The sequence below is a fragment of the Oncorhynchus nerka genome, unplaced genomic scaffold (assembly GCF_034236695.1).
Source record: "Oncorhynchus nerka isolate Pitt River unplaced genomic scaffold, Oner_Uvic_2.0 unplaced_scaffold_1130, whole genome shotgun sequence".
Taxonomy (NCBI): Eukaryota; Metazoa; Chordata; class Actinopteri; order Salmoniformes; family Salmonidae; genus Oncorhynchus; species Oncorhynchus nerka.
The window spans coordinates 85,744-99,984 of NW_027040196.1; the positions used below are offsets into that span (position 1 = coordinate 85,744).

General features: G+C 48.0%; 1 pseudogene; it reads left to right on the forward strand.

Annotated features, from left to right (window-relative positions):
- LOC135570070 (ryanodine receptor 2-like) overlaps positions 1 to 14,241 on the forward strand; it is an 80,677-nt pseudogene that overhangs the window by 56,059 nt on the left and 10,377 nt on the right.

The following is a 14,241-nucleotide window of genomic DNA, read 5'->3' on the forward strand; positions in this document are numbered from 1 at the left end:
CCTCTCTCTCTCCCCTCTCTCCTCTACCCCCTCTCTCTCTCCTCTACCCCCTCTCTCCTCTCCTCTCCTCTACCCCCTCTCTCCTCTACCCTTCCTCCCTCTCCCCCTCTCTCCTGAGGGGTATCTCCTCTACCCCCTCTCTCCTCTCCTCTCCTCTACCCCCTCTCTCCTCTCCTCTCCTCTCTCCCCCTCTCCCCTCTCCTCTACCCTCTCTCTCTCTCTCCTCTACCCCCTCTCTCCTCTCCTCTACCCCCTCTCTCCCTCTACCCCCTCTCCTCTCCTCTCCCCTCTCCTCTACCCCCTCTCTCCTCTCCTCTTCCCCTCTCTCTCTCTCCTCTACCCCCTCTCTCCTCTCCTCTTCCCCCTCTCTCCTCTACCCCCTCTCTCCTCTCCTCTCCCCCTCTCCTCTACCCCCTCTCTCCTCTCCTCTACCCCCTCTCTCCTCTCCTCTCCCCCCCCTCTCTCCTCTCCTCTCCTCTACCCCCTCTCTCCTCTCCCCCTCTCTCCCTCCTCTCTCTCTCTCCTCTCCTCTCCTCTACCCCCTCTCTCCTATCCTCTACCCCCTCTCTCTCTCTCTCTCTCTTCTCCTCTCCTCTCCTCTGGACCCCCTCTCTCCTCTCCTCTACCCCCTCTCTCCTCTCCCTCCTCTCTCTCTCCTCTCTCCCCCTCTCTCCTCTCCTCTCCTCTACCCCCTCTCTCCTCTTCTCTCCTCTACCCCCTCTCTCCTCTCCTCTTCCCCCTCTCTCCTCTACCCCTCTCTCCTCCCTCTCCCTCTCTCCCCTCCCCCTCTCTCCTCTCCTCCCTCTACCCCCTCTCTCCTCTCCTCTACCCTCTCTCTCCCTCTCTCCCTCTACCCCCTCTCTCTCCTCTCCCCTCTCCTCCTCCCCCTCTCTCTCTCTCCTCCCTCTCTCCCCCTCTCTCCTCTCCTCTACCCCCTCTCTCCTCTCCTCTCTCTCTACCCCCTCTCTCCTCTCCTCTACCCCCTCTCCCCTCTCCTCTCTCTACCCCCTCTCTCCTCTCCTCTACCCCTCTCTCCTCTCCCTCTCCTCCTCTCCTCTACCCCCTCTCTCCTCTCCTCCTCTCCTCCTCTACCCCCTCTCTCCTCTCCTCTCCTCTACCCCCTCTCTCCTCCTCTCCCCCTCTCCCCCTCTCCTCTACCCCCTCTCCCTCTCCTCCCCTCTCTCCTCCCTCTCTCCTCTACCCTTCCTCCCCTCTCTCCTCTCCTCTACTCTCTCTCTCCTCTACCCTTCCTCCCTCTCTCCCTCCTCTCCTCTACCCCTCTCTCTCTCCCCTCTCCTCTCTCTCTCCCTTCCTCCTCTCCCCTCTCTCTCAGGCTCTCTCTCCTCTACCCTTCCTCCATCTCCATCCTCTCTACTCCCTCTCTCCTCTACCCTTCCTCCCTCTCTCCTCTCCTCTACCCCCTCTCTCCTCTCTCTCTCCTCTACCCCCTCTCTCCTCTCCTCTCCTCTACCCTCTCTCTCTCTACCCCTCTCTCCTCTCATCTACCCTCTCTCTACTCTACCCCTACTCCCCCTCTCCTCTACCCCTTACTACCTCTCTCATCTCCTCCACCCCCTCTCTATTCTCCCCTTCCTCCCTCTTTCCTCTCCTCTCCTCTACCCCCTTTCTCCTCTCCTCTACCCCCTCTCTCCTCTACCCTTCCTCCCTCTCTCCTCTACCCTTCTCTCCCTCCCTCTCTCCATCTCCTTCCCTCCCTCCCCCTCCTCCCTCCTCCCTCTCTCTCAGGCTGCATCGCCAGGACAGTGAGCTCACCCAATCAACATCTCCTCCGTGTGGATGACGTGGTCAGCTGTTGTCTGGACCTCAGCGCTCCCAGTATATCCTTCCGTATCAACGGTCAGCCCGTCCAGGGGATGTTCGAGAACTTCAACTCTGACGGACTGTTCTTCCCTGTAGCCAGCTTCTCCGCTGGGGTCAAGTGAGTGCTCCTCAACCAACCAACCAATCGATCGATCAATCAAAATGATCAATCATTTTGGGTGTCTTCTGACCCTTTTGACCTCTCGTAAGTGTTTTGTTTTAGTAGCCGGCCTAGATGTAGCTCTCACATGGTCACGCTCAACACATTATGCTGAGAGTATGAAAGGTGGAGTTAGAACTAATGGTTGAACCTCGTATTGCTGTTTACAGTGACCTACAGTGGGGGGGTCCGAAATGATTGACACCCTTTATAAAGATGAGCAGAAATACATTATTGACACCCTTTATAAAGATGAGCAGAAATACATTATTGACACCCTTTATAAAGATGAGCAGAAATACATTATTGACACCCTTTATAAAGATGAGCAGATGAGTACAAATACATTATTGACACCCTTTATAAAGATGAGTAGAAATACATTATTGACACCCTTTATAAAGATGAGATCATTTTATCCTCAAAATGTTTTGTTTGTGTTATTGTATAATAATAACATTGATAAGAAAAATATATTTTGTTTTAACAAGTAATTTTATTTTCTCTCAAAACGGTAGGGGGTCATAATTATCGACACCCCTGTTTTCAATACCTCACCTTTTTATTTTATTTTATTTTACAAAGCTCTTATCTCGTCCTTGGTACAAAATGGTACCAAGACATTACCCTCACCCTATGATATATATCAAATTGTCATTTAGATACAACCAATTCTAAATACAACCAATCAGAGGACAAACTCACGGAGAGGAGAGTGACTGCTATAGGTTAAGATAGGGACAACATTAGAGGGAGCATAGAATGATTCCAGACACTGCCATCCTCCTCTCCCCGATGGGAAAAGTAGGGAGTGACTGGCACACAGACACAGTGGAGCAAAATATATGTTTACACATGATGACACCTTGACCCCTCCCCTCTCTGCGGCCCATGCAACTTAGTCTTGACATAGAACAGATAACTGCCAATGGCCACCACTATAGTACAACAAAATACATTCTTATGAGAAATAACTCATAAGCATATCATGAAAATAAAACATCTTATCTATGTTACCCACCAATTCTGATTATTCCCCAACACATCTCAGTCTCCGGACTTGAAGTCCATTGAAATCCTGTGGTTTGAATTGAGGAGGGCGGTACACAAGCACAGACAAAGGATATGAAGGATCTGTAAGGGTTCTGTATGGAGGTCTAAGATCTGTATGGGTTCTGTATGGAGGAATGGTCTAAGATCTGTATGGGTTCTGTATGGAGGCCTGGTCTAAGATCTGTATGGAGGAATGGTCTAAGATCTGTAAGGGTTCTGTATGGAGGCCTGGTCTAAGATCTGTAAGGGTTCTGTATGGAGGCCTGGTCTAAGATCTGTAAGGGTTCTGTATGGAGGCCTGGTCTAAGATCTGTAAGGGTTCTGTATGGAGGTCTAAGATCTGTAAGGGTTCTGTATGGAGGCCTAAGATCTGTAAGGGTTCTGTATGGAGGTCTAAGATCTGTAAGGGTTCTGTATGGAGGACTAAGATCTGTAAGGGTTCTGTATGGAGGCCTGGATCTGGTTCTAAGATCTAAGATCTGTAAGGGTTCTGTATGGAGGCCTGGTTCTGCATGGAGGCCTGGTCTAAGATCTGTAAGGGTTCTGTATGGAGGCCTGGTCTAAGATCTGTATGGGTTCTGTATGGAGGAATGGTCTAAGATCTGTAAGGGTTCTGTATGGAGGCCTGGTCTAAGATCTGTATGGGTTCTGTATGGAGGCCTGGTCTAAGATCTGTAAGGGTTCTGTATGGAGGCCTGGTCTAAGATCTGTAAGGGTTCTGTATGGAGGCCTAAGATCTGTAAGGGTTCTGTATGGAGGCCTGGTCTAAGATCTGTAAGGGTTCTGTATGGAGGCCTGGTCTAAGATCTGTAAGGGTTCTGTATGGAGGTCTAAGATCTGTAAGGGTTCTGTATGGAGGCCTGGTCTAAGATCTGTAAGGGTTCTGTATGGAGGCCTGGTCTAAGATCTGTATGGGTTCTGTATGGAGGCCTGGTCTAAGATCTGTATGGGTTCTGTATGGAGGTCTAAGATCTGTAAGGGTTCTGTATGGAGGTCTAAGATCCCTCCTAATGTGTTCTCCAACTCATGAAACATGTGATGAAAAGGCTCAGTGCTGTTTTCCTCACAAGGTCAGGTACTGAAAGGTATTAATAACAGGGGTGTCAATAACTTTGACCCTGACCATTTTGAGATGGGTTTTGTATTACATATTAAACAGAATATCTACCTATGACCAATTGTATTAGTATTATTATTTATCAATTATTTATCAAAGTTATTATTAGTATAAAATACTATAATACAGCTCAGTATTTCAATTATACAGTAATTTCTGCTCGTCTTTATCGATGGTGTCAGTAGTTTCTGCTCGTCTTTATCGAGGGTGTCAGTCATTTCTGCTCGTCTTTATCGAGGGTGTCAGTCATTTCTGCTCGTCTTTATCGAGGGTGTCAGTAGTTTCTGCTCGTCTTTATCGAGGGTGTCAGTCATTTCTGCTCGTCTTTATCGAGGGTGTCAGTCATTTCTGCTCGTCTTTATCGAGGGTGTCAGTAATTTCTGCTCGTCTTTATCAGGCCAGTAGTTTCTGCTCGTCTTTATCGGAGTCATTTCGGATAATTGTTAGATAAAATAATTGTTTTAAAAAAAAATCCTTCTGATAGCCAGTGTATCCCAGCAGACAGTCAGAGGGTCAGTACTCTGGAATGGGACGGTTGGTGGTCTACTGTGGGATGGATCCAGTTCACTGAATGGTCTTTCTGTCCAGCTAATGACGTTATGCCCGTAGGGGCTCTATCTAAGAAGATGGGCTAATAAACCACAATGGAATAGCTGAATAGAGAACTACGTATGTTGAACTATCTCAATCTCTATTGCAAAATTGATTTTTGTCTCAATGAGGTAAACCTGAATTAATAAAGGTTAACAACACACAATGTAGAAAAACTCTTCTTCTCCTTCTTCTTCTCCTTCTTCTTCTTCTCCTAATCCGTCTTCCCCTTCTTCTTCTTCTTATCCTTCTTCTCCTTCTTCTTCTTCTAATCCTTCTTCTTCTTCTCCTTCTTCTTCTTCTAATCCTTCTTCTTCTTCTTCTTCTTCTTCTTCTTCTAATCTTCTTCTTCTTCTTCTCCTTCTTATTCTTCTAATCCATCTTCTCCTTCTTCTTTTTCTCCTAATCATTCTTCTTCTAATTATTCTTCTCCTTCTTTTTCTCCTTCTTCTCCTTCTTCCTCTTCTTCTTCCCTCCAGAGTGCGTTTCCTGCTGGGTGGTCGCCAAGGAGAGTTTAAGTTCCTGCCCCCGCCGGGCTACGCTCCGTGTTTCGAGGCTGTGCTACCCAGGGAGAAGCTGAGAGTGGAACACAGCCAGGAGTACAAGGAGGACCACAGTGAGACCAGGGATCTACTGGGTCCCACCATCACCCTGTCCCAGGCTGCCTTCACACCTACACCTGTTGACACCAGCCAGGTGGGTAAAGAATACCCTTTACTATACTGTGTCATGATGGGTGTCAACTCTACTTTAACTAGTCAACAACTGACAGGGGTTAAGGTCAATTGACTAGCCTCCCTTGCCTCAGTAGTTAGCCCAGATCTACTTTAACTAGTCAACAACTAACAGGGGCTAAGGTCAATTGACTAGCCTCCCTTGCCTCAGTAGTTAGCCCAGATCTACTTTAACTAGTCAACAACTAACAGGGGTTAAGGTCAATTGACTAGCCTCCCTTGCCTCAGTAGTTAGCCCAGATCAACACTAGTTATAACTAAGTGAGGTCCCAGAACAACAACCTCTGTCCCCATGTACTGTGTGGGTAATGCTTCTGGCCAATGGCATGGACTTCCTGTGTATCATGTGTTGTGGTTTCAGGTTGTTCTGCCTCCTCACCTGGAGAGGATCAGGGAGAAGTTGGCCGAGAACATCCATGAGCTGTGGGTGATGAACAAGATTGACCTGGGCTGGACCTACGGAGCTGTGAGTACACACGTGCACGCTCACACAAGCAGGCACGGTCACACGTGCACGCTAATGATGCGCGGGTCAGCTACACACGTGCACACTAATGATGCGCGGGTCAGCTACACACGTGCACGTTAATGATGCGCGGGTCAGCTGTTTGTTCACCCGCATCCTCCTGAAATGGCTAACAACCACAACGGTTTAGAACTGCATAAAACCTGCTCTAAAACTGAATTTTTTGGGGGGGGAATTGCAGGAAATAAACTTTAAAATGTTAATTTTTCTCTCCACCGTCAAGACGGGGGTCATTACATTTTCTTTCCCACTTGGTGAGGGGGGGGAGCAAATCTCGCATAGGGCCCCCAAAAGACTAGAGCCGGCCCTGGTCATTACTTGTTGCCCTAGAAGACTAAATAAACCCTCACTCACCAGAATGTAATAAATCATAGAATGACATCAGTTGGTTTTCTCTTTCCTCTTTCATCTCTGCTGTTCTAGAGCAGCAAGGAGTTAGAGTGCCCTGTAGGGGGTTAGACTGCCCTGTAGGGGGTTAGACCGCCCTGTATGGGGTTAGACTGCCCTGTAGGGGGTTAGACTGCCCTGTAGGGGGTTAGACTGCCCTGTAGGGGGTTAGACCGCCCTGTAGGGGGTTAGACTGCCCTGTAGGGGGTTAGACTGCCCTGTATGGGGTTAAACTGCCCTGTAGGGGTTAAACTGCCCTGTAGGGGGTTAGAGTGCCCTGTAGGGGGGTAGACTGCCCTGTAGGGGGTTAGACTGCCCTGTAGGGGGTTAGACTGCCCTGTAGGGGGTTAGGTTAGACCGCCCTGTAGGGGGTTAGACTGCCCTGTATGGGGTTAAACTGCCCTGTAGGGGGTTAGACTGCTGTAGGGGGTTAGACTGCCCTGTAGGGGGTTAGACTGCCCTGTAGGGGGTTAGACCGCCCTGTAGGGGGTTAGACCGCCCTGTATGGGGTTAGACTGCCCTGTAGGGGGTTAGACTGCCCTGTAGGGGGTTAGACTGCCCTGTAGGGGGTTAGACCGCCCTGTAGGGGGTTAGACTGCCCTGTAGGGGGTTAGACCGCCCTGTAGGGGGTTAGACTGCCCTGTATGGGGTTAAACTGCCCTGTAGGGGGTTAGAGTGCCCTGTAGGGGGGTAGACTGCCCTGTAGGGGGTTAGACTGCCCTGTAGGGGGTTAGGTTAGACTGCCCTGTAGGGGGTTAGACTGCCTTGTGTGGGGTTAAACTGCCCTGTAGGGGGTTAGAGTGCCCTGTAGGGGTTAGACTGCCCTGTAGGGTTGTAGGGGGTTAGACTGCCCTGTAGGGGGTTAGACTGCCCTGTAGGGTTGTAGGGGGTTAGACTGCCCTGTACGGGGTTAGACTGCCCTGTAGGGTTGTAGGGGGTTAGACTGCCCTGTAGGAGGTTAGACTGCCCTGGGGTCGAAAAGATGAAAAATCGGTCGACGTTGTCTTGAGCAAGGCACTTAACCTTCATTGGCTCCAGGGGTGCTGTTCTACTCTGCATGTGAAAATGAAACGTTTAATTGTATATATTTTTAACCCGGTCAGTGTCTTCTCAGGCCTCGGTCACCACCTATCAGACAGGGGTGGGTGACTCCTACAGACATTAGTGACACGGGGGAAGTCCTGGAGCTTCGTTGGTTATCCTCTACCACGTACAGTCAACATGTCCCTGTCGGTTTAGACATTTCCCTTCACTAATCCACCTATCAGACAGGGGTGGGTGACTCCTACAGACAATAGTGACGCCGGGGGAAGTCCTGGAGCTACGTTGGTTATCCTCTACCACTGACAGTCAACATGTCCCTGTCGGTTTAGACATTTCCCTCCACTAAACAGAAACAGTTCCTGTGTGGGATACTGCCTCTCAGGGCCTCTCTTACCCCCAGCAGGTAGTTGAGGATTCAGATAATGCTGTTGTCTTCCAGGTACGGGACAACAACAGATAATGCTGTTGTGTTCCAGGTTCGGGACATCAACAGATAATGCTGTTGCGTTCCAGGTTCAGGACAACAACAGATAATGGTGTTGTGTTCCACGTACGGGACGATAACAGATAATGCTGGTGTGTTGCAGGTTCGGGACAACAACAGATAATGCTGTTGTGTTCCAGGTACGGGACGATAACATATAATGCTGGTGTGTTCCAGGTACGGGACGATAACAGATAATGCTGTTGTGTTCCAGGTACGGGACGATAACAGATAATGCTGTTGTGTTGCAGGTTCGGGACAACAACAGATAATGCTGTTGTGTTGCAGGTTCGGGACAACAACAGATAATGGTGTTCTGTTCCAGGTACGGGACATCAACAGATAATGCTGTTGTGTTCCAGGTACGGGACGATAACATATAATGCTGTTGTGTTCCAGGTACGGGACAACAACAGATAATGGTGTTCTGTTCCAGGTTCGGGACATCAACAGATAATGCTGTTGTGTTCCAGGTACGGGACGATAACAGATAATGCTGTTGTGTTGCAGGTACGGGACGATAACAGATAATGGTGTTGTGTTCCAGGTACGGGACGATAACAGATAATGCTGTTGTGTTGCAGGTACGGGACGATAACAAGCGGCAGCATCCTTGTCTGGTGGAGTTCTCCAAGCTGCCTGAGCAGGAGAGGAGCTACAACCTACAGATGTCTCTGGAGACTCTCAAGTAAGTTACCACCCTGGATACTGTTGCTGCTCGGTATAATCCCTAGTTACCACCCTGGATACTGTTGCTGCTCGGTATAATCCCTAGTTACCACCCTGGATACTGTTGCTGCTCGGTATAATCCCTAGTTACCACCCTGGATACTGTTGCTGCTCGGTACAATCCCTAGTTACCACCCTGGATACTGTTGCTGCTGGGTACAATCCCTAGTTACCACCCTGGATACTGTTGCCGCTGGGTACAATCCCTAGTTACCACCCTGGATACTGTTGCTGCTCGGTACAATACCTAGTTACTTCCCTGGATACTGTTGCTGCTGGGTACAACTCCTAGTGACCACCCTGGATACTATTGCTGCTGGGTACACTCCCTAGTTACCACCTGTATACTGTTCCTGCTGGGTACAATCCCTAGTTACCACCCTGGATACTGTTGCTGTTCGGTACAATCCCTAGTGACCACCCTGGATAATATTCCTGCTGGGTACAAGCCCTAGTGACCACCCTGGATACTATTCCTGCTGGGTACAACCCCTAGTGACCACCCTGGATACTGTTCCTGCTGGGTACAACCCCTAGTGACCACCCTGAATACTGTTTCTGCTGGGTACAACCCCTAGTGACCACCCTGAATACTGTTTCTGCTGGGTACAACCCCTAGTGACCACCCTGGATACTGTTCCTGCTGGGTACAACCCCTAGTGACCACCCTGAATACTGTTTCTGCTGGGTACAACCCCTAGTGACAACCCTGAATACTGTTTCTGCTGGGTACAACCCCTAGTGACCACCCTGGATACTATTCCTGCTCGGTACAATCCCTAGTTACCACCCTACATACTGTTTCTGCTCGGTACAATCCCTAGTTACCACCCTACATACTGTTGCTGCTCGGTACAATCCCTAGTTACCACCCTACATACTGTTGCTGCTCGGTACAACCCCTAGTTACCACCCTACATACTGTTTCTGCTGGGTACAACCCCTAGTGACAACCCTGAATACTGTTTCTGCTGGGTACAACCCCTAGTGACCACCCTGGATACTATTCCTGCTCGATACAATCCCTAGTTACCACCCTACATACTGTTTCTGCTCGGTACAATCCCTAGTTACCACCCTACATACTGTTGCTGCTCGGTACAATCCCTAGTTACCACCCTACATACTGTTGCTGCTCGGTACAACCCCTAGTTACCACCCTACATACTGTTTCTGCTGGGTACAATCCCTAGTTACCACCCTGAATACTGTTTCTGCTGGGTACAATCCCTAGTGACCACCCTGAATACTGTTTCTGCTGGGTACAATCCCTAGTTACCACCCTGAATACTGTTTCTGCTGGGTACAATCCCTAGTTACCACCCTGAATACTGTTTCTGCTGGGTACAATCCCTAGTGACCACTCTGAATACTGTTTCTGCTCGGTACAGTCCCTAGTTACCACCCTACATACTGTTGCTGCTCGGTACAACCCCTAGTTACCACCCTACATACTGTTGCTGCTAGTTACAATCCCTAGTTGAAACTATCCAGACTGTTCCTGCTGGCTATAATCCCTAGTTGAAACTATCCAGACTGTTCCTGTTGGGTACAATCCCTAGTTGAAACTTTCCAGACTGTTCCTGCTGGGTACAATCCCTAGTTGAAACTATCCAGACTGTTCCTGTTGGGTACAATCCCTAGTTGAAACTATCCAGACTGTTCCTGCTGGGTACAATCCCTAGTTGAAACTATCCAGACTGTTCCTGCTGGTTTGGGCATATGACCCAAATGACACAGACAGAACATGTAATGGAATGGAGGAATGGTCTGATGGGTGGATTTCTGTAGAACAAACATACATTTGAACTATATTGCAGTCAGTTTTATGATTTTTCAAAACATGTCCCAAGTTCTCTTGATCCGTACATCATCACAGAGTGGTTTCATTCACTCTTACCCATCTCTATGAGCCGTGAGTGGTTCATTCTTTGTGTTTCGACTCTTACCCATCTCTATGAGCCGTACATCATCACAGAGTGGTTTCATTCTTTGTGTTCGACTCTTACCCATTTCTATGAGCCGTACATCATCACAGAGTGGTTTCATTCTTTGTGTTGGACTCTTACCCATCTCTATGAGCCGTACATCATCACAGAGTGGTTTCATTCTTTGTGTTGGACTCTTACCCATCTCTATGAGCCGTACATCATCACAGAGTGGTTTCATTCTTTGTGTTGGACTCTTACCCATCTCTATGATCAATTAACTTTTTGTCAGGAGACGGGATTTTCAATACCTGGTTCAGCTCTCCATGAACTGAATATCACACCCGTTAGACTACTTCTCTCTCAGCAAGAAACCGCCTATTTGAATTCCAGGAGTAATTTAAAACACCTGTCGGGACAACTTTGTTAGTTTTAATTAATTGCATATTTCCTGGAGACGAGAAGGAGGGAGAGAGAGAGAGAGGTGAAGATCGAGACGGAGTGCCATCTAAATGCAGAAATGAATTCCGTGACCTGAATCGCAGACACATCAATGTCCCAAATGACACCCTAATCCCTATATAGTGCACTACTTTATACTACAGCCCTATTCCTTATATAGTGCACTACTTTATACTACAGCCCTATTCCCTATATAGTGCACTACTTTATACTACAGCCCTATTTCCTATATAGTGCACAACTTTTGACCAGGGCCCATAGGAATTTGGTAAAAAGTAGTGCACTCTGTACGGAAAAGGGTCCCATTTGGGATGCAGGCACGGCTGGAGAGCATTTATTTTAATTATACTTAGTGGATTATAATGGAGAGTGTGTGTGTGCTCAATGGCAACATATTCCCTATATCGTGCACTACTTTTAAATAGAGCCCTATGGGCCCTGGTCAAAAGTAGGGTGCTATAAAGGGAATCGAGTTCCATTTGGGACACAGGTTGAGGCAGGGAGGGACTGGAACAGAACGGCCCACCGGGGTCTCCTTGTTGTAAACTATTAAGTCATTCAGTATTCAGTAGTGTTCACAGCATGAATTAAACACTGTATTTCAGACTGGACTCTCACCATCAGATCTGACAGACACACCAACTACTATATTAAACACTGCATTTCATACTGGACTCTCACCATCAGATCTGACAGACACACCAACTACTATATTAAACACTGCATTTCATACTGGACTCTCACCATCAGATCTGACAGACACACCAAGTACTATATTAAACACTGCATTTCATACTGGACTCTCATGGAGCCATCAGATCTGACAGAGACACCAAGTACTTTTCACTGAGTGTACAAAACATTAGGAACACCTGCTCTTTCTGTGACCAGGTGAATGCCATGATCCCTTATTGATGTCACTTGTTAAATCCACTTCAATCAGTGTAAATGAAAGGGAGGAGACATGTAGATGAAGGGGAGGAGACATGTAAATGAAGGGGAGGAGACATGTAGATGAAGGGGAGGAGACATGTAGATGAAGGGGAGGAGACATGTAGATGAAGGGGAGGAGACGGGTTAAAGAAGGATTGAGACATTGATTATGTATTTGTGCCATTCAGTACACAACATATTTAAGTGCCTTTGAACGGGGTATGGTAGTAGGTGCCAGGCGCACCGGTTTGTGTCAAGAACTGCAACGCTGCTGGGTTTTTCACGCTCAACAGTTTCCTGTCCGTATCAAGAATGGTCCCTGGAAGGGTGGAATTACTAGTCGCTGTCTCGTTTAGGTCAACCCACTACCGTGCTGCGTTGACTACACCGAATGTCCTTCACTGTTTATCAGTCGAGAGCCGTGCTTTCTTTTGTCGCAAGGCTAACGAGGCGTTAGCTTATCTTTGGCTAACATTGTGCTAACGATGAGACAACAGTGGTACTGTAGGCCTGACAACGATGAGACAACACTGGTACTGTAGGCCTGACAACGATGAGACAACAGTGGTACTGTAGGCCTGATCACAGACAACGATGAGACAACAGTGGTACTGTAGGCCTGACAACGATGAGACAACAGTGGGACTGTAGGCCTGACAACGATGAGACAACAGTGGGACTGTTGCCCTGACAACGATGAGACAACAGTGGGACTGTAGGCCTGACAACGATGACACAACAGTGGTACTGTAGGCCTGACAACGATGACACAACAGTGGGACTGTAGGCCTGACAACGATGAGACAACAGTGGTACTGTAGGCCTGACAACGATGACACAACAGTGGTACTGTAGGCCTGACAACGATGACACAACAGTGGGACTGTAGGCCTGACAACGATGACACAACAGTGGGACTGTAGGCCTGATCACAGACAACGATGAGACAGCCTATACGGTGGACATCAGAGACCCTGTGTTGCCAGGACAACAACCACTCCCTCAATGTGATCAAGACAAAGGAGATGATTGTGGACTACGGGAAAAGGAGGACCGAGCACTCCCCCCATTTTCATTGGGGTGGCAGGTAGCCTAGTGGTTAGAGGCAGGGCAGCCTAGTGGTTAGAGGCAGGGCAGCCTAGTGGTCAGAGGCAGGGCAGCCTTTGGGCCAGAAACCAAAAGGTTGCTGGATTGAATCCCGAGCTGACAAGGTACAAATCTGTCGTTCTGCCCGCTGAACAAGGTGAAATAAATGTTAAATCAAATATTGACGGGGAGCAGGTTGAGAACTTCAAGTTCCATGGTGTCCACATCACCAACAAACTATCATGTTCCAAACACACCAAGACAGTCGTAAAGAGGGCACGACAAAGCCTATTCTCCCCCAGGAGACTGAAAATATTTGGCATGGGTCCTCAGATCATCTAAAGGTCCTACACCTGTTGTATTCAGCATTTCACTGTAAGGTCTACTACACCTGTTGTATTCAGCATTTCACTGTAAGGTCTACTACACCTGTTGTATTCAGCATTTCACTGTAAGGTCTACTACACCTGTTGTATTCAGCATTTCACTGTGAGGTCTACTACACCTGTTGTATTCAGCATTTCACTGTAAGGTCTACTACACCTGTTGTATTCAGCATTTCACTCTAAGGTCTACTAAAGCTGTTGTATTCGGGGGCATGTGGCAAATACGATTTGATTTGTGTGAAGTTAGTCACACCCTCTCTTAGTGAAGCTGACTTGTCCTTTCTGATTGGTCTGAAGGACTCTCTTGGCCCTGGGTTGCCACGTGGGGCTGGCTGATGAGCACGCTGTGGAGAAGGTGAAGAACCTCAAGCTCTCCGCCACGTGAGTCATTTCCTCACTTCAGACGGTCTGTACCATCTTATTACACAACAGTTAGCACCTACTGTATGTTCTCCAGCCTCTGCTGCTAGTCGCTAAGATTGACATCTCTGCTCATAGCTATTTACGTTCTCCAAGTGCAATGTCAATGACTGCCTGTGTGTTGGATGTACTGGTACACATTTCAGTTTAAGTGCATGTTTTGCCTTAGCTTGTGCCTTACCAAAAATGACTAGTCTTTCTGGGTTCTTTTTAATGTTTTAACCTAGTCCTTTACCAGATGGGTGTCTGTTTTAATGTTTTAACCTAGTCCTTTACCTGTTTTAGTCCTTTATGGGTGTCTGTTTTAATGTTATAACCTAGTCCTTTGGGTGTCTGTTTTAATGTTTTAACCAGATGATGGTGTTTTAACTGTTTTAAGA